This window comes from Lithobates pipiens, unplaced genomic scaffold (assembly GCF_037356315.1).
Source record: "Lithobates pipiens isolate NorthernLeopardFrog02 unplaced genomic scaffold, aLitPip1_a1.2 Scaffold_23, whole genome shotgun sequence".
In the NCBI taxonomy this organism is placed as follows: Eukaryota; Metazoa; Chordata; class Amphibia; order Anura; family Ranidae; genus Lithobates; species Lithobates pipiens.
The window spans coordinates 295,636,143-295,658,538 of NW_027507785.1; positions in this window are offsets into that span (position 1 = coordinate 295,636,143).

The window sequence follows — 22,396 nt, forward strand, 5'->3', positions numbered from 1 at the left end:
ACGACGGGACTACGTAAAGGCCAGTAGCCAATAGCTTTCGTCTTGTAATTTATTCTGAGCATGCGTGGCACTTTGTCCGTCGGAATTGTCTACAAACGATCGGAAAAAGTCTGATCGGATTTTGTTGTCGGAAAATTTTAGATCCAGCTCTCAAACTTTTTCCGTCTGAATTTCCGACGGAAAAAGTCAGATAGAGCCCACACACAATCGGATTTTCCGACAACATAATCCGATCGGACCGTTTCCGTTGGAATTTCTGACCGTGTATACAGGGCATAAGGGGTAGATCTGAAATGAGTGGAAGCTCTGCTGATTTTATCATCCAATCACGTGCAAGCAAAAATGCTGTTCTTTTTGTTTTTTTGCATGCCCCCCTCGGATCTACAGCGACTTTATCTCCAAGTGCACTTGCAGTGCAAAGTGGAGTTGCCTTTTGTAAATAACCCCCTATGTGTTGTTGCTACTTTTATTTTATTGACTGAGAGCTAAAGCCTACCTGTATTATAAGCTGACCTTCAAGCTATCAGCTGAACACACAGTGCCTTGGAAAAGTATTCATACCCCTTGAGATTTTCCACATTTTTTCATGTTACAACAAAAAACGTAAATGTATTTTATTGGGATTTTATGTGATAGACCAACACAAAGTGGCACATACTTGTGAAGTGGAAGGAAAATGATAAATGGTTTTCAATATATTTTATTTTATTTATGTGAAAAGTTTGGGATGCATTTGTATTCAGTCCCCTTTACTCTGATACCCCTAACTAAAATCTAGTGGAACCAATTGCCTTCAGAAGTCACCTAATTAGTAAATAGAGTCCACCTGTGTGTAATTTAATCTCAGTATGAATACAGCTGTTCTTTGAAGCCCTCAGAGGGTTGTTAGAGAACCTTAGTGAACAAACAGCATCATGAAGGTCAAGGGTGTCCAGTGTGTTCCTGTTCCTTTAAGGGGGCTCGGGCAGCCTCCAGGCTCACTTGTCCTGCCTCTATCCATTCCATGCATGTGCTTCCACTGTGGAGACACTTATAAATTTGTAGTGTTAGGACTGCAGGGCAACATAGGGTGCTGTGACGAGGCCTTGCAGCTTTCACATGCGTTTGCAAATGTGTACTAACTAAACCCCTGCTTTTAACAGACAGTTAGACAGGCTAATTTGGTTGATCAGCAGACTGGTTGGTGAGTTGTGCTATGGAATTGTCTTTGTCTTACATGTATATGTCCCTCCATGTGCTCCTTACTGTGAAGGCCAGTTATGGGTATGGGCAGTGGCCAGTTTTTTTGTCAAGGAACACACCAGAGAGGTCAGGGATAAAGTTGAGGAGAAGTTTAAAGCAGGGTTAGATTATAACAAAATATCCCAAGCTTTGAACATCTCACGAAGCACTGTTCAATACATCATCTGAAAATAGAAAGGGTATGGGACAACTGCAAACCTACCAAGATATGGCCATCCACCTTAACTGACAGGCTGGGCAAGGAGAGCATTAAACAGAGAAGGTTACCCAACCAGAGGTAACTCTGGAGGAGCTGTAGAGATCCACAGCTCAGGTGGGAGAATCTGTCCACAGGACAACTATTAGTCGTGCACTCCACAAATCTGACCTTTATGGAAGAGCGGCAAGAAGAAAGCCACTGTTAAAAAAAAGCCATAAGCCCTTTGCAGTTTGCAAGAAGCCATGTGGAGACACAGCAAACATGTGGAGGAAGGCCCTCTGGTCAGATGAGACCAAAATTGAACTTTTTGGCCTGAAAGGAAAATCCTATGTGTGGCGGAAAACTAACACTGCACATCACCCTGAACACACCATGCTCACCGTGAAACATGGTGGTGATGGCAGCATCATGTTGTGGGGATGCTTTTCTTCAGCAGGAACAGGGAAGCTGTTCAGAGTTGATGGGAAGATGAAAGGTGCCAAATACAGGGAAATCTTAGAAGAAAATATAACAAGTACTGATATCACTGGCAAACAATCTAAACAAAAATTGCTAAGAATATTCCCCACCGATCCCAGCGCACACAGAAACAAAAGATGATATAATTTGCAAGCTGCTATCATACAAAAGATAAATCATAAAAATTATATAGTATATAGCCCTCGTGAATCTATTGTCCAATATATACCATATTGACAGCGCTAAAACAACAAAACAATCATTCTTAAGAGGGTAGAAGCCCCATGGTTTACAACAAAAACCACAGTAATGTCCTTAAAAAGTCCCACACATCTGAGGATGGGATTTTAGTTGAAACACCAAAATGATGGAAAACAGAAAGAAAAGTCCATCTCCAAGAAAAGACCACCAGTGCAGAAAGAGCTTGTTAGCCGGTGACACCCCTTATGGTAAAGCACTCACCAGAACCCAATGGGTTAACAGGCACCTCTTTATAAATAGTCTTTCACTGGTATTCCTCTGTACCCAATTCCTGTGTCCTCATAGATTTTTCGGATTTAATACTTCACTCCCAGCAGCAAGTTCACATATAGAAAACAGCAAAAAGAGGTTCCATAGTGCAAACTGCTTTATTCTTTAAAAAATTTGTGCGCATATACACCATACGTACATAATCAATAAAAATTCATTCACAGAGATGTAACCACTAGAACAACCGGATTTGTCTCACCGCGGCTCCGGGCGTCTTAGATCGAATGCAGGCTCGGCTTCCACGGCGGGTCCCGGGCAATCGTACAAATCGACCGCTCTGTAGTTACGAATAGCTGCTTGGTCACGCCCATACGCGTTTCGTCATCACGTCTTCATCTGTGGGCGTGGCCAAGCAGTGCAGCTAATCCGATTAAATATGAATAGGGGCGGAGAGGTGGCTCATGGGCATTCCCACGTCCAGCCCCCTAGACACACTCACTCCCACCCAATGCGGAAATGAAAAGGCCACGTCGTGCAAGCCATCGCCATGACAACATGCCTAAATGTACACTGTTCGCAAAAAAACTTTCGTTTCTCACGAGTACGTCCCTGTGGGTAAAATTTGTTCACACAAACCTTCGTTTCTCATGAGAACAGTATTAATTCATTAAATCACCGAACAGCATACATTAAGTGAGCAGGTTATCTCATTATTCCAGGAAATCACCATTATCATACTAAAATAATAATATAATAATAAATTTACATCATTATTACCTAAAATACCCATTATCATACCAAAATAATAAATATTGTCAATATTGCAGGTATCCATCTTAGAAAAATGCATTGAGATAAAAGGCACATATATCTCAAATCTATATATACCACCAATATGTATGCAGAGCAAAATGCATTACATTCAATAAAATATTAAATAATTCTCCACACTATCTTAATCAATAGTCTTGTCTGATAGATTAATAAAAAATGATAAGATAAAATAAAACCCGAATGTTGAGTACCAGCAAAGCTAGAAAATGCAGACCTCTTGGTCTACTCGACTGCAAAAGTAGGTGTCCCAAAAAATAGAATAGAATAGAACCGACCTATACTCTTTTTTGTATACATGTATGCTGTGTTCACATAAAAAAATATATTAATAAAACAAGGCTAAATATGTTATGCAGAAACTGTTCTAAAATATATTAAGCTCAAATCCTCCTCAATATTTCCCCAGTGTACTGCAATAAAAACTTAGTAGTCACTAATGAAACAGTTAACATCCACCTCTATATTTAAACCGTAGGGACTCAAAGTGTTCATACGGAACAGCCACTCGGTCTCACGTTTAGATATTTCCCGGACTAAATTACTGCCCTTCCAATTCGGAAAGACCCTATCTACACCCCAAAACTTAAGACCTGTTGGGTCCCTGTCGTGTTTAAGTCTGAAATGTAGGGAAACACTATGGTCCTTATAGCCAATGGAAATATTGTAAATATGTTCTGCCACCCTAGTACATAATTTCCTTTTTGTTCGTCCTACATACATCAGCCCACACGGGCACTGAAGTACATGGAAAAAGAGGCTGCAGAGCCGGTAAACGCCTCAAACAAAAAAAGACGCAGGGAGACGGAATGACAGGGATTTATAATTTGACTCAAGTAACTTTATCCCAGAAAGAAAAAAACATTCTAAATGCGGGTTTGAAATGTTCTGTACGCCAACCAATGAATAAATTTAATGTCTATATTGAAGTACAGAAATACGTACGGAAGATCAATATTAAGAAATATATGCTTTCTAATAGCAGTATGATAACGAATAATAGGGATAATGGAATAATTGGCGTGAACAGCAATCTCCGGAATAAGTCATTATTTAATCCACCACTACCTTCCAACCACCAAGTGGAGGTGTTTAAACAATCAGTCCTTAGGGATTTAGATGCCCTTCCACTAAAGAAAAATCCTTGTCCTATATATATTAAAGAAGGGATTAAAGCCCTAGAGGAAAGAAAGGATATTATTGTCCGACCAGCAGATAAAGGGGGAGGTGTGGTACTGTTGGATAAGCAGTATTACCACACTCAGCTATGCGATATGTTGTCAGATCAAACAACATATACTCTACTAGATAGAGACCCTACGAAATCGTATCGTGAGGATTTGGGCAATTTGGTGGATTTTGGATATTATATGCGGGTCCTAACAAAAAAGGAACGGTTATTTTTGGTACCTAGTTATAATAGAATTCCCAATATTTACACGTTACCTAAGATCCATAAGAGTCAGACGGAACCCCCGGCTAGGCCAATCGTTAACGGAATAAAATCAGTGACTGCTAGGATTGGTCAATATTTAGACCATTTCTTGCAGATGAGTGTGGTCACTACACGTGCCTATTTAAAGGACACCACAAGCTTTTTAGGTTTGTTGCGTGGTGTGGAGTTTCCTGGAGACGCTGAAATCTTTTTAGTAACAGCAGATGTGTCGTCTCTCTATACGATTATACAGCACGAGGATGCCCTGTTGGCTCTCAATTGGGCATTCTCTCAGAGGGACGACCTGCCTTACATACAAAAAAAGTTTTTGCGAATGGCTCTGGAATTTTGCCTGTCGCACAACTACTTTTGGTATGATGGTAAATTTTATAACCAAAAGAAAGGGGTAGCGATGGGTTCAAAATTTGCGCCGAGTTTGGCGAATTTATTTATGAGCCATTGGGAGGATATACGGATTTTTGCGAACCGGAGAAGGGAATTACTTTTCTATCATAGGTATATAGATGATATGTTTTTCATCTGGCAAGGCACGGAGGAATCTCTGAAGGACTTTTCTGATGGTTTGAACAACAATAATAACAATATAAAATTAGACTTCAGTTGGAATAAAAAGTCAATCCACTTTCTGGATGTAACTGTAATGAGAGAAATGACTAATTTGTCCACAAAAGTGTTTTTTAAGCCAACGGACAGAAATAGTTTTATTCCTATTCATAGTGGACATCATCCGCTTTGGCTACGTGGGATACCGAAAGGTCAGTTTCTTCGTGTTAGAAGAAATTGTACCTTTGATGATGATTATTTGACACAGGCATCTTTAGTCAGGGATAAATTTGTGGAAAAGGGTTACTCCTTTGACATGCTGGATCAGGAATTGCAACAGGTGCTACGTGTACCCCAGGAGCAATGTTTACAACGGAAAGAAAGGATAATGTGTAGTACTCATGAATGGGGTTTCATTAGCACCCTCCATGGCCAATACAAGGAGGTAGAGGGGATTATCCGAAAACACTGGGACATCCTCAAATTAGATAGGACGCTCAAGGGAGTAATTCCTGAGAACCCTAGATTTATTTACAGACGTAATTTCTCTTTTGGGGATAAAATTGTCAAAAAGGTTTTGGATCCACCCTCCAGGCCTCTTATGTTCTGGGATCGAGCTGGCTTTTTTGCCTGTCGAAGGTGCAAAGCCTGTAAATCTGTTCACAATCACATTCGGGGGATTGATCAATTCACCTCCACTGGTAATGGACAAAATTTTAAGATCGATCAATTTATCACATGTGTGACCACACATGTAGTATATGTACTTCAGTGCCCGTGTGGGCTGATGTATGTAGGACGAACAAAAAGGAAATTATGTACTAGGGTGGCAGAACATATTTACAATATTTCCATTGGCTATAAGGACCATAGTGTTTCCCTACATTTCAGACTTAAACACGACAGGGACCCAACAGGTCTTAAGTTTTGGGGTGTAGATAGGGTCTTTCCGAATTGGAAGGGCAGTAATTTAGTCCGGGAAATATCTAAACGTGAGACCGAGTGGCTGTTCCGTATGAACACTTTGAGTCCCTACGGTTTAAATATAGAGGTGGATGTTAACTGTTTCATTAGTGACTACTAAGTTTTTATTGCAGTACACTGGGGAAATATTGAGGAGGATTTGAGCTTAATATATTTTAGAACAGTTTCTGCATAACATATTTAGCCTTGTTTTATTAATATATTTTTTTATGTGAACACAGCATACATGTATACAAAAAAGAGTATAGGTCGGTTCTATTCTATTCTATTTTTTGGGACACCTACTTTTGCAGTCGAGTAGACCAAGAGGTCTGCATTTTCTAGCTTTGCTGGTACTCAACATTCGGGTTTTATTTTATCTTATCATTTTTTATTAATCTATCAGACAAGACTATTGATTAAGATAGTGTGGAGAATTATTTAATATTTTATTGAATGTAATGCATTTTGCTCTGCATACATATTGGTGGTATATATAGATTTGAGATATATGTGCCTTTTATCTCAATGCATTTTTCTAAGATGGATACCTGCAATATTGACAATATTTATTATTTTGGTATGATAATGGGTATTTTAGGTAATAATGATGTAAATTTATTATTATATTATTATTTTAGTATGATAATGGTGATTTCCTGGAATAATGAGATAACCTGCTCACTTAATGTATGCTGTTCGGTGATTTAATGAATTAATACTGTTCTCATGAGAAACGAAGGTTTGTGTGAACAAATTTTACCCACAGGGACGTACTCGTGAGAAACGAAAGTTTTTTTGCGAACAGTGTACATTTAGGCATGTTGTCATGGCGATGGCTTGCACGACGTGGCCTTTTCATTTCCGCATTGGGTGGGAGTGAGTGTGTCTAGGGGGCTGGACGTGGGAATGCCCATGAGCCACCTCTCCGCCCCTATTCATATTTAATCGGATTAGCTGCACTGCTTGGCCACGCCCACAGATGAAGACGTGATGACGAAACGCGTATGGGCGTGACCAAGCAGCTATTCGTAACTACAGAGCGGTCGATTTGTACGATTGCCCGGGACCCGCCGTGGAAGCCGAGCCTGCATTCGATCTAAGACGCCCGGAGCCGCGGTGAGACAAATCCGGTTGTTCTAGTGGTTACATCTCTGTGAATGAATTTTTATTGATTATGTACGTATGGTGTATATGCGCACAAATTTTTTAAAGAATAAAGCAGTTTGCACTATGGAACCTCTTTTTGCTGTTTTCTATATGTGAACTTGCTGCTGGGAGTGAAGTATTAAATCCGAAAAATCTATGAGGACACAGGAATTGGGTACAGAGGAATACCAGTGAAAGACTATTTATAAAGAGGTGCCTGTTAACCCATTGGGTTCTGGTGAGTGCTTTACCATAAGGGGTGTCACCGGCTAACAAGCTCTTTCTGCACTGGTGGTCTTTTCTTGGAGATGGACTTTTCTTTCTGTTTTCCATCATTTTGGTGTTTCAACTAAAATCCCATCCTCAGATGTGTGGGACTTTTTAAGGACATTACTGTGGTTTTTGTTGTAAACCATGGGGCTTCTACCCTCTTAAGAATGATTGTTTTGTTGTTTTAGCGCTGTCAATATGGTATATATTGGACAATAGATTCACGAGGGCTATATACTATATAATTTTTAGAAGAAAATATGTTAGAGTCTGCAAAAGACTTGAGACTGGGGCGAAGGTTCAAATTCCAGCAGAACAACGACCCCAAACATACAGCCAGAGCTACAAACGAATGGTTTAGATCAAAGCCTATTCATGTGTTAGAATGGCCCAGTCAAAGTCCAGACCTAAATCCAATTGAAAATCTGTTGCAAGACTTGAAAATTGCTGTTCATGGACGTTCTCCATCCAATCTGACAGAGCTTGAGCTGATTTGCAAAGAAGAATGGGCAAAAAAAGTTACTCTCTAGATGTGAAAGCTGGTAGAGACATCCCCAAAAGACTTGCAGCTGTAATTGCTAGTAATTGTGCGATTAGTTTAGTTCCGAATTCGTTTTTTTTACGAATTTCGACAAATTCAGAAATATCCTAATTAACAAAAACCCGTTTAATGAATTTTTCTGAATATTCATAAATTCAAATATTCAAAAACTCGTAAAATCGAAAATTCAGAAATTCTAAAATCCGAAAACCCGAAAATTCAAAAACCTGAAATAATAACAAATTAAGAATAATTTAACTATTACTAACTATTAAATTATAGGTATTGGAATTTGATTTCAAATTTGGCTGTTAGTGAACGCAATGAATACGAATTTATCTGAAGTTACAAATTAACCCAAGTAACGAATGCCGTATCTAAACGAATGGAACGTAACAAATTAATAATGATAAACAATAATGATAATAAATATTTATTGAGTGAAGATGTCCTTAGCGAGATGAAGTCACGAGACGTGACGTAAACACGTAGGGAGCGGCCGCAAGCAGACGAATACTGGAAGTAAAGCGAGAAGGCGCTCTGAACTGTCCAATTTACAGCATTTTAATAAATGTATTTTCAGTTTATTTAAACATGCTACACCATTGGAAGCATTTTTTTCTCTTCTCTCTATAATTGAATTGTCTAGACCAGTGGTCATCAACCTTGTCCTCGGGGGCCCACTAACAGGCCAGGTTTTATGTATTACCTTGGGGAGATCCAGACCAGTATACTGCAATCACTGAGTAGCAAATGATATCACCTGTGATGTATTTCAGTTATCTTGCAAACCTGGCCTGTTAGTGGGCCCTGAGGACAGGGTTGATGACCACTGGTCTAGACCAGAGTATATCATGACAGGTACATGGAGATAAATAGAGAGTGTGGAGAAGCCGCTAGAGCCATGGTTAATGGATGGGATTCTGATTAGGTTCCATCTGGATGCTGTAGAAAGACCTATTTACCTGGTGATATCTGCTGATGCTGATTTCTTCACATATGAGTTCTGTGAGACCACTGCCATTAGGAGACCACCTGTGGAGTTGTTCGTGGACTTTTCTAGTTTTTTTCCATTCCTGCACTTAGCCACCTTATATACATCCCCCTTTTGAGCTTTATTCTCCTGGAAGGACTATCATTTTTTATTCATCATTTATATAATGTGTCCTGTTTTAGTTCACTTAAACATATGGAGTGATTTATGTGCAGGGTGCACATCCTTCTGGAGATATTTTTATTTTATATTAATTGGTTTGCGCAAAAGATATAACGTCTACAAATGGGGGATAGATTTGTCATTTTTATTTTTTTTACTACTAATGGTGGCGATCTGCGATTTTTATTGTGACTGTGACATTGCGGCGGACAGATCGGACACTTTTGACACTATTTTGGGACCATTCACATTTATAAAGCGATCGGTGCTATAAAAAAATGCACCGATTACTTTATAAATGTGGCTGGCAAGGAAGTGCTTAACACTAGGGGGAGATGCAGGGGTTAAATGTGTGTCCTAGGGAGTGAATCTAACTGTGGGAGGGGAGTGGACTGATGAGGGGAGGAGACCGATCGGTGTTCCTTTGTACAAGGAACATCCGATCAGTTCTCCTCTCCCCTGACAGGATGTGGATCTGTGTGTTTACACACACAGATCCACGTCCCGGCTCTGTTATCGGGCAATCGCTGATTTTTAATAAGTGACCAATCTATGTGCGCCATCAATAAATTTGTTTTGTTTCGTTCGCTTCCATTTCGTATTAGCCATTAATTCGTATTTTCTAATTCGTGTCCGAAATTCTATTTGGATTGGTACAAAATACGAATTTTCGCTAGGTTTGTTAACTTTTCGTAACAATTACAAACGTTCGTTATGATGAATTTAAAAAGCAAAAAATACCTTTTTCAATATGGCAGTCATCAACTCATTATGAGGGGCTACCATCCCTGTGCTGTGCTCATTATGAGGGGCTCCCACCATCCCTGTGCTGTGCTCATTATGAGGGGCTCCCACCATCCCTGTGCTGTGCTCATTATGAGGGGCTCCCACCATCCCTGTGCTGTGCTGACTTCCTGGGTTTTTAACTTCCTCATAACGAATAATCGTAATTATTATGACAATAATAAAACAATATTAATGAACATTCTTATTTTGTCCGATTCTGGATCTCCCATTGACTACCAGTACCAGTCTCCCACTCCCATATTAAAAAAGGTAATTTTCCCAACCCTCAGTCAGCAGCAGAAGAAAACCTCTGATTGGTCAACAAAACACCAGTCACGTTTCCGTTGCAATGGAATTTGGATCCGAAATTCATCAACAAAATTTCGTATTTCGTATACAATTCGGAAACATAGAAATTTGTATTTCGGATGCTTCCGAATGTACAAAACGAACTGCACATGTCTACACTCTATTGGGTGATCCACAGTTGATGGTAAGAAGCAGTGTGTGCATACCTGTTTTTGAAGGTTTCCTCACAAGACTTCTTACTCACCTCTTCGACATTATATCACCTGAACTCCTCTTATTATGAACTTTCTTTTAAGTATTTTTAAATAGTTAGCGTTGCACCCTTTTGTGTATTATATGTTAAATATGTATACATATTTGCAAACAAAGCAAAACAAAAAAGGTTTAAATATTAATAGATAATAAATTTGTAACAAACAAAAAAACAGGATGCTTTACCACTTCACCTCCGGAAAGGTTTACTCCCCTTCCTGACCAGGCCATTTTTTGTGATAGGGCACTGCATTGCTTTAACTGAAAATTGCGCGGTCATGCAACACTGTACCCAAATAAAGTTTATGTCATTTTTTCCCACAAAGAGAGCTTTCTTTTGGTGTTATTTGAACACCTCTGCGTTTTTTTGTTTGTTTTTTGCACTAGAAACAAAGAATGACCCAGCAGGTGACCCATGCTACTTTGGGCCTGACCTCTCCTGTTTTCACCTTCGGGGGGGGGGGGGTCTGGAGCTTAGCTGCAAGGGAAGCCCTCTCTCTCCATTGGCCTCCAGCACCAGGTACATGATAGTATTTTTTTTTCCTTTTTAGCACGGGCCACCTGCTGGATTCTATGCAGGAGTTTCTAGACTACATTTGGTGTGCTGGCGTAGAATCAGCAGACAGGTGGTGCCCGTGAGGTGTTGCAGGATTCTGCGATAATGCTGCGACTGGAGCATGGTGAGAAGGAAGCCTAGGTCATGAGCCGGGTTGGTATCAGAGTGGATAGCCGAGGTATCGGATAGCCGAGGTCGAACACAGTAAGCAAACAGGAGACAGGTCAAGGACAAGCCAGATCAGTAACGAGACACAGGAACAGGAATATCATGGAGATAACACAATGGAGGAGCCGAAGATCAATCAGCAAATGAAGACACTAGCAGACTTCCTTATCATAGTTGCCAACATTGTAAAAAAAATTATAGGAACACTTTTTTGGCTGTAAGCTGAGTCTTATTATAATTTTGGGGCGGGGCATGTTTTTCTAGGTGTGACACAGCAAAAAAGGAAAATGCGGCGCACACAGCAGATGAATGAGAGATGGAGAAAGAAAAGGGAAAATAGGGAGAGAGGGAGAGAGAAAGAAGGAAAGAAGGAGGGAAGGAGAGAGAAGGAAGGAAAGAGGGGTGGAGGGACAGCAGGCCCAGATCCTACACCACAATAGAAATGTGTATTCCAGAGTTTAATATATCAGCAGATAAAGATACTCCAAATGCCTGGTGCTAGCGCTTTGATCATCCCAGCACCATGGTTGTTGTGGTGTTAGGATGATTGAAGCGCATTATTACTATTATTACATTGTAATATAGAATGAAATCATTCAACTCACCATAATCCAGAATCAGTGTGACCCCTGTGCGTGAACACTTGCCGCGTCACCTACCACCAGATGCCATCATGTGCCCCCAACAGAGTCCCTCCTTGCATCAGGTGCCCCCAGCATAGTCTGCCTTACATCAGGTGTCCCCAGCGGAGTGCCTCTTACATCAGGGGTCCCCTGTGGTCAGTGTCCCCAGTGGAGTGCCTCTTACATCAGGTGTCCCCAGGGGAGTGCCTCTTAAATCAGTGCCCCCAGCGAAGTGCCTCTTAAATCAGGGCCCCCAGCAGAGTGTTGGCTGCAGACAGAGTGTTGGCTGCAGTCCAGCTACATCTCCTCTTGTTCCTCGTGTTCAGTATAGAAAGGGGAGGGGCCGATCCGTACAGCTAACCCTGTCTGGAGAATTGGGAAGAAAGAAGCTGATTCATTGGCTGCAAGGATGGGCCCCTCCCCTCTCCACCAAACACGCATAACGAGAGGAGATGTAGCTGAATACAAACGGAAAGCTCTTGCGGCACCGCCAGCGGCCATTTTGTTGGTGCCAGGAGACAGAACTGCTGCAGAGCCAAACATTCCCATTTTTCCATGGACAAAAGACAAAATCCCAAATCAGGACGGCCTCCAATCGGCACGAGGTTCCAAAAATCGGGATTGTCCTGGGAAAATAGAGACTGTTGGCAACTATGCCTTATACATGCCCATGTGACCTGCTGCCAGAGATGCTGGGTCCTAAAGTCCTTCTCCTGCCATTAGTTCTAGTAGAGATGCTGGGTCCTAGAGCCCTTCCCCTGCTGTTGGTTCCCTGACAGGGACCCAGGAGCTCGACACTTCCAAAAGTGACGGTTTCCCTGCAGACTTCACTTGAAGGATTTTCACAAATGGAGGGCATTCTGGTAGTGCAGTCAGTGGGAAAGGTTAGCATTTAGTTGTTTATTTTCCACATATGCCTACTTCTAATAGCATGTGTACAGCTCCTACCTTATGCTGCAATGTCCTTAGTCTAGATTTAAGCCCCATACACACTATTAGATTTTCTACTGATTTTTTCCTTCAGATTTACCAAAACCATATAATAGGTCAAACCTTTGGAGTTTCAATTTGTATGAAATCAGGCAGGCCCTTGCACTACATGGTTTTGGTAAATCTGAAGACAAAAATCAGCAGAAAAGCTGTTTGCAGCTAGGCTGTAGCATTGTTATTTAGGTTTGTTAGGGTCCTCTCATTTTCAAGGACATTGTTTGCATCTGCCTGTTACTGGGGAGTGAGAATAAACAATCTTGGGAAAAACTGAATCTGGAGCAGCTGTACATGGCAACCAATCAGCTTATATGTTCAGCTTGTTCAGTTAATCTTTGAAAACGAAAGATAGAAGCTGATTGTTTGTCACACACACAGCTCCAAGTTTGATAAATTCATCTCAATGCATTGAGTTCTGAATATTTATTGTTCCTTGGCCAATCACTGGGGAATTTATGCAATAGATGTAGGCTGGAAAACAAGAAAAAATATTTGGAGAGACCTTCTAAAAAGATCATTACCTCCCATACTGTGCCTGGTGAAGAATAGGGATGGGCCGAATGGACACCTGTTCAGTTTGCACCAGAACTTTCGAACACTGTGAAAGTTTGGACCCGAATAACGAACCCCATTAAAGTCAATGAGACCCAAACGTCAAAAATCAAAAGTGCCCATTTTCAAGGCTTATATGCAAGTAATTGGGCATACATTGGTTATAGGGGTCCTACCCTGGGGGACATGTATCAATAAAAAAAAAGTTTGTGAAAAACATCATTATTTAACTGAGCAGAGATTTTTTGATTTTAAAAGTGAAAGCATAAACATGAAAAATTCCTTCCAATATAGTGCCTGGGGGGTCCACTTAGTCTACATGTTAAATGGTAGATCCTTACCATGTCTAGAATCTGCTGCAGCAAAAATTGCATTTACAAGCCAAAAAAAATGTAATGTTTCCTGAAAGCTGCCTTTATTTTGCTCAGCAACAGCTGGGGAGCCATTGTGTATGATGCGGCCACAATGTATTTCACTGGGAAACAAGGTTCGAGATTTTTTGGATACATTCTGGTGGAATTTTGACTTTGGATAGAAGTAACTGGTGCATACAAATTGGTCTATGGGTGTTGGCGGCGCCTTCCCAACGTAACCCCATAGAGATAATCTGGCCTTGCTGTAAAAAAATTGCAAAGATCTCAAAATGATCTCAGAACACCCAATAGGAGGTCTAAACTAAGTGGCATGTTCACCAATGCCAGGAGCCTGGCGGATAAGATGGGTGAACTAGACATACTCTTGTATGAGAAGGATTTGGATCTTGAGGGAATTTCAGAGACCTGGTTCAACAGCTCTCATGATTGGCTGGCAACCATTCAAGGGTTTACCTTTTATTGCAAGGATAGAGAGGGTAAAAAAGGGGGAGGGTTATGCCTATATATCAAGAATAATGTACAAGTGAATGTGAGAGATGACATCACTAAGGGAGCTAGGGAGAAGGTGGAATCCTTATGGGTAGAACTCCAAAGGGACGAAGATAAGGGGAAATTAATACTGGGAGTATGCTATAGGCCCCCTAACCAGAGGGAGGAAGGGAGACAGATCTCCTATCACAAATTGGATTAGCAGCAAGGATGGGAAGTGTAATCATGATGGGGGATTTTAACTTTCCAGACTGAGTGGAGGGATTCATCTAAGGCTTGCCAGTAAATGTCTTGTAGAACAATTTTATGGGTCAGATGGTAGATGCACCAACTAGAAATAAAGCATTAATAGACATGTGCACACTAAAATATTTTGTTTTGGAATTTCGTTTTCGTCCGAAAAATACATTTATTTAGTTACCCCCCGAAATTAGTTTTTATTTATTTTGTTTTTCGTTAAAAATTGCATTCGTCCAAAAATGCAAATTAATTAAGGTTGAATCTGTCATTGAAGGCTTATGGTGTCTGTCGAATGTTCAAAGAAGATTTGACGGAGCAGCTAAACTTTATGACTCCGTATGTTTAGCTGCTCCGTTGAATCTTCTTAGAACTTTCGACAGACACCATAAGCCAAAGATTTGACGTTTGTATGTTTTTTGCTGCTTTGTCGAATCTTTGTCGTTCATGTTGAATGTATATAGTTCAAACAGAAAATGGACTGGTGATAGTGATCACTGATCAGACAGTTAACAAGATAGGGTATATAGAATCTATATAGAATCTCAATCTATAATATAGAATCTATAATAATAAATCCCCCCCCCCCCCACCACCACACTAGCAACACTAGTATCACTATCAAGTTCACAACACTAACACAATAGCAGCAGATTATTATGAAAAAGTTAAGTTGAACTGTAGCTTGCTTCACTATTGTTCTGCTGCTGTGCTTATGCTTAATTGCTAAATAATTTAGGTTCTCTGACAAATGGACCAGCTAAAGCCGCGTACACACGGGCGGACTGTATGGCCTACTTAGTCCGTCATACAATCCGACGGACAGTCCGTCATACTTTCGAATGAACGGACTTGACCACACACACCACTTTTTGAGCGGACTAATACGGCGTACTAAGTCCGCCATACTATCCGCCCTACTTTTGAAATGAACGGACTCGCCCACACACACGGAGGAAAGTCCGCTCATTTTGAGCGCGTCTCCAGGTAGGCGGGGCCCGCAAAGGAGACATCGCTGACCCCGCCGCCTGGTATGGACTTAAAGGGGAACCCCAACGCCGAAAAAAATCAGCGTGGGGTCCCCCCAAGTCCACAACAGACCCTTGTCCGAGCGCGCTACCCGGCCCCCCCACCCCAAAGCACCTTGTCCCCATGTTGATGAGGACAAGGGCCTCTTCCCGACAACCCTGGCCGTTGGTTGTCGGGGTCTGTGGGCGGGGGGCTTATCGGAATCCGGGAGCCCCCTTTAATAAGGGGGCCCCTGGATACCGGCCCCCCACCCTATGTGAATGAGTATGGGGTACGATGTACCCCTACCCATTCACCTGTAAAATAAAAGTACAAAAAAACACAACACATGAGATAAAATACTTTATTGCACAGCTCCGGGGGTCTTCCGTCTTCGGGGGTCTTCTCGCCGGACTCCTCCGCTATCTTCTTGTAGCTCTTTTGCTAGCGGAGGAGTCCGGCTTTCTTCCTCGCCGCCGGCCTCTTCTCCCGACTTCGGGGGTCTTGTCCCCCTCTTCGGTTCTTCTGCCGGGCCACCGCGCGCCTTCTTATAGCTCTTTTACAGGCGGTGGCCCGGTCTTCTGTCGCCGTCGCCGCCGCCGCCGCCTTCCGTTCTTCTTCTTCTTCTTCTCCAGGAGATGTTGCCTCGACGATCTCTCCGGCCGGAATGCCAGGGACGCACTGCGCGGCCACTTATATAGGGACAAGGGGCGGTGTCACATGGCTTTATGTCACATGGGTTGGTCACATGGGTTGATGTCACATGGGGACTATGACATCGTAAGGGGGCGGGGTCACCATGTGACACCAACCCATGTGACATAAAGCCATGTGACACCGCCCCTTGTCCCTATATAAGTGGCCGCGCAGTGCGTCCCTGGCATTCCGGCCGGAGAGATCGTCGAGGCAACATCTCCTGGAGAAGAAGAAGAAGAAGAAGAACGGAAGGCGGCGGCGGTGGCGGCGGCGACAGAAGACCCGGCAGAAGAACCGAAGAGGGGGACAAGACCCCCGAAGTCGGAAGAAGAGGCCGGCGGCGAGGAAGAAAGCTGGACTCCTCCGCTAGCAAAAGAGCTACAAGAAGATAGCGGAGGAGTCCGGCGAGAAGACCCCAGAAGACGGAAGACCCCCGGAGCTGTGCAATAAAGTATTTTATCTCGTGTGTTGTGTTTTTTTTTGTACTTTTATTTTACAGGTGAATGGGTAGGGGTACATTGTACCTCATACTCATTCACATAGGGTGGGGGGCCGGTATCCGGGGCCCCCTTATTAAAGGGGGCTCCCGGATTCCGATAAGCCCCCCGCCCGCAGACCCCGACAACCAACGGCCAAGGTTGTCGGGAAGAGGCCCTTGCCCTCATCAACATGGGGACAAGGTGCTTTGGGGTGGGGGGGCCACGCGGCCCCCCCTTCCCCAAGGCACCCCCCCATGTTGAGGGCACGTGGCCTGGTACGGCTCAGGAGGGGGGGCGCTCGCTTGCCCCCCTTTCCTGGCCGGCCGGGTAGCGTGCTCGGACAAGGGTCTGTTGTGGACTTGGGGGGGACCCCCACGCCGATTTTTTTCGGCGTTGGGGTTCCCCTTTAAGTTCATACCAGGCGGCGGGGCCAGCGACGTCTCCTTTGCGGGCCCCGCCTACCTGGATACCCGCTCGAAATGAGCGGACTTTTCTCTGGGCGGGAAAAGTCCGCTCATTTCAAAAGTACGGCGGACTGGCATACACACGGGCAGATTGTCCGCCGAAATGCGAGTACGACGGACAGTATTTCGAAAAATCCGAAATACTTAGTACGCCGGACTGCACGCTGAAAAAGTCCACTGAAGCCCACACACGAGCGGACTGTCCGCTGAAATGTGTTTCGGCGGTCTAAGTAGGCCATACAGTCCGCCCGTGTGTACGCGGCATAAGATTGACTGTCTTCTGAAATGATTCAGTGTGTGTGTCTCTCTCTGCTAGCAATGGTAAGTGAAAGTAAGTTGGCTGTACGTGTGTACTTAGTTCTAGCTATTTTACTGCTCCTCCTCTTTGGTTACAATCAGCCAATAACATTCATCATCATCATTATTTTTATTTTACTTCCCCCACCCAGTTCCAGCAGCGATCTTTTCTCTCTCTTTCAAATCTTTTCTCTCTATGTAGAATAATCCTGGACTAATATAGTTACGGTTTGGCACATTCGACCACAGGTTCGATAGATACAGATTGTTATTGTCAGCATCATGTTGAATCTCCTATCTATATCAAACTGTTGTCACAGCAAAAACAAAAATAAAGCATTTGTTTATGTCGGATCTTTCGTTTTTCAGATTCTGCAGATACCTGAAATTCGGACGAAAATGCATTCGGACGAAAATGAATGCACATGTCTAAGCGTTACTGGATCTACTGATTAACAAGAATACAGACCTGATCAGGGATGTAGATATACGGGGCAATTTAGGTAACAGCGATCACAGGTCAATTGACTTCAGTATACAGTGCCTTGCGAAAGTATTCGGCCCCCTTGAACTTTTCAACCTTTTGCCACATTTCAGGCTTCAAACCTAAAGATATAAAATTTTTATTTTTTGTGAAGAATCACCAACAAGTGGGACACAATTGTGAAGTGGAACGAAATCTATTGGATATTTTAAACTTTTTTAGCAAATAAAAAACTGAAAAGTGGTGCGTGCAAAATTATTCGGCCCCTTTACTTTCAGTGCAGCAAACTCACTCCAGAAGTTCAGCGAGGATCTCTGAATGATCCAATGTTGTCCTAAATGACTGATGGTGATAAATAGAATCCACCTGTGTGTAATCAAGTCTCTGTATAAATGCACCTGCTCTGTGATAGTCTCAGGGTTCTGTTGAAAGCTCAGAGAGCATCATGAAGACCAAGGAACACACCAGGCAGGTCTGTAATACTGTTGTGGAGAAGTTTAAAGCCCGATTTGGATACAAAAAGATTTCCCAAGCTTTAAACATCCCAAGGAGCACTGTGCAAGCGATCATTTTGAAATGGAAGGAGTATCAGACCACTGAAAATCTACCAAGACCTGGCCGTCCCTCTAAACTTTCAGCTCAGACAAGGAGAAGACTGATCAGAGATGCAGCCAAGAGGCCCATGATCACTCTGGATGAACTGCAGAGAACTACAGCTGAGGTGGGAGAGTCTGTCCATAGGACAACAATCAGTCATACACTGCACAAATCTGGCCTTTATGGAAGAGTGGCAAGAAGAAAGCCATTTCTCAAAGATATCCATAAAAAGTCTTGTCTAAAGTTTGCCACAAGCCACCTGGGAGACACACCAAACATGTGGAAGAAGGTGCTCTGGTCAGATGAAACCAAAATCGAACTTTTTGCCCACAATGCAAAACGATATGTTTGGCGTAAAAGCAAAACAGCTCATCACCCTCAACACACCATCCCCACTGTCAAACATGGTGGTGGCAGCATCATGGTTTGGGCCTGCTTTTCTTCAGCAGGGACAGGGAAGATGGTTAAAATTGAGGGGAAGATGGATGCAGCCAAATACAGGACCATTCTGGATGAAAACCTGTTGGAGTCTGCAAAAGACCTGAAACTGGGACGGAGATTTATCTTCCAACAAGACAATGATCCCAAACATACAGCAAAATCTACAAAGGAATGGTTCACAAATAAACGTATCCAGGTTTTAGAATGGCCAAGTCAAAGTCCAGACCTGAATCCAATCGAGAATCTGTGGAAAGAGCTGAAAACTGCTGTTCACACACGCTTTCCATCCAACCTCACTGAGCTCGAGCTGTTTTGCAAGGAAGAATGGGCAAGAATTTCAGTCTCTCGATGTGCAAAACAGATAGAGACATACCTCAAGCGACTTGCAGCTGTAATCGCAGCAAAAGGTGGCTCTACAAAGTATTAACTCAAGGGGGCCGATTAAATTTTGCACGCCCCACTTTTCATTTTTTTATTAGTTAAAAAAGTTTCAAAAATCCAATAGATTTCGTTCCACTTCACAATTGTGTCCCACTTGTTGGTGATTCTTCACAAAAAATAAAAATGTTATATCTTTATGTTTGAAGCCTGAAATGTGGCAAAAGGTTGAAAAGTTCAAGGGGGCCAAATACTTTCGCAAGGCACTGTAAATCACACAAATAGGAAACATTAGGGGAATACAAAGACACTGAATTCCAAAAGAGCCAACTACCCTAAACTACGAAACCTTGCTAAAAGGCATAAATTGGGATAAAATCTCAGGAACAAAGAACACGATGGAGTTTGCTTTAAGAGCTTTAAGAGCATATTAAATAAGGGCATTAGCCATTGCATCTCATTGGGTAATAAATTTAAAAGAGCAAACAAAAGTCCTGGATGGCTAAACTCCAATGTCAAAAATGCATATAAAAGCAAAGGAGAAGGTCTTCAAAAAATACAAGGTTGAGGGATCATCCTCAGCTTTCAAACTTTATAAAGAATGCAACACAAAATGTAAGGGTGCAATAAGGATGGCTAAGATAGAACATGAAAGACACATAGCGGAGGAGAGCAAAAAAAATCCCAAGAACTTCTTTAAGTATGTAAACAGTAAAAAAAGGAGGACAGACCATATTGGCCCCATAAAGATTGAGGAAGGACATCTGGTTGCAAAGGATGGCGAAGGTATTAAATATATTCTTCTCCTCAGTCTTCACGAAGGAATCGGGGGGCTTCAGTAACCAAAACTGCAGTTTTTATACTCGTGACACATCACAGGAAGCACCTCCATGGTTAACAGAGGACAGGATTAAAATTAAACTTGAGAAATTTAACATTATTAACTCACCGGGACCAGATGGCTTGCACCCGAGAGTACTTGGGAACTCAGTCAAGTAATTGCCAGACCATTGTTCCTAATTTTTACTGACAGTCTACTGACTGGAATGGTACCAGCTTATTGGAGAAAAGCCAATGTAGCACCAATATTTAACCACTTCAGCCCCGGACCAATAAACACCTTAAGGACCAGAGGTCTTTTTCCAATTTCGCACTGCGCTGCTTTAACTGGTAATTGCGCGGTCATGCAATATTGCACCCAAACGAAATTTGCGTCCTTTTCTTCCCACAAATAGAGCTTTCTTTTGATGGTATTTGATTGCCTCTGCGATTTTTTTTTTTTTGCGATATAAATGGAAAAAGAGCGAAAATTTTGAAAAAAAAAGATATTTTCTTCTTTTTGTTATAAGAAAAATCGAATAAACTAAATTTTAGTCATACATTGAGGGCAAAATTTATTCAGCCACATGTCTTTAGTAAAAAAAATGTCAATAAGCGTATATTTTTTGGTTTGCGCAAAAGTTATAGCGTCTACAAACTAGAGTACATTTTCTGGAATTTACACAGCTTTTAATTTATGACTGCCTATCTCATTTCTTGAGGTGCTAAAATGGCAGGGCAGTACAAACCCCCCCCCCCCCCAAATGACCCCATTTTGGAAAGTAGACACCCCAAGGAAATTGCTGATGGGTATGTTGAGCCCATTGCTGCTTCTCCTGAGTACGGGGATACCACATGTGTGGGACTTTTTGGGAGCCTAGCCACGTACGGGACCCCGAAAACCAAGCACTGCCTTCCGGATTTAAATATAAAATGCTACCAAAAAAACTGTTAGCGATCGCAGGGATCAGGCCTGACTCTGCAATCGCTGCAGTTATGTGTTTAGTGTTTTGTAAGTGACAGTGATCGATCGATACTGCACTTGGGTGGGCTGGGCAGAGGGGCAAAACGCAGGTGCTAGCAGGTATCTGGGCTGATCCCGCTAACAATGCGTTTTTTTGGAACCCTGAACTGCTGGGGACGCTAGTATAGATCTGATCAGATCAGATATTGATCTGTTCAGATTCTATACCACTACGGGAGGTGTATGCTTTGCGCGTGGGTGTTAGCGGTACTGGCAGTAACCTAGCACTGCCTGGGGCGACACAGACCCTGACCCTAAAACCTAATTGATATCACCCGCCGGGTGATCAGGGGGTTAAACCTTTATTTGGTAATAAATGGTGGGTGCCCTGATGCTATAAAAAGCAAACTAACCAGAGTCACCCGTAACACTTATACGGTGATCAGTGGTGAAAGGGTTAACTAGGGGCAATCAGGGGGTTCAAATTTTTATTAGGTAGTATATGGGGGTCCCTGGCGCTATATAAAAACCTGACGGGGAACCTAAATAACTAACTGGCTAACCAGCGTCACCAGTGACACTTATACTGTGAATCCTGGTGAAAGGGTTAACTAGGGGCAATCAGGGGGTTAAAACCATTATTGGGTAGTATATCGGGGTACCTAGCGCTATAAAAACCTGGCGGTGAACCTAACAAAATAACTAGCTACCTAGCGACAGTAGCGACACTGATGCAGCGATCAGAAAAATTATCGCTTAGTGACACGGGCAAAAGGGGGTGAAAGGGTTAACTAGGGGCAATCAGGATGTTAAAACCATTATTGGGTAGTATATCGGGGTACCTAGCGCTATAAAAACCTGGCGGTGAACCTAAAAAAATAACTAGCTACCTAGCGACAGTAGCGACACTGATGCAGCGATCAGAAAAATTATCGCTTAGTGACACTGGCAAAAGGGGGTGAAAGGGTTAATTAGGGGCAATCAGGATGTTAAAACCATTATTTGGTTAGTATATCGGGGTACCTAGCGCTATAAATACCTGGCGGTGAAACTGAAAAAATAACTAGCTACCTAGCGACAGTAGCGACACTGATGCAGTGATCAGAAAAATGATCGCTTAGTGACACTGGCAAAAGGGGGTGAAAGGGTTAACTAG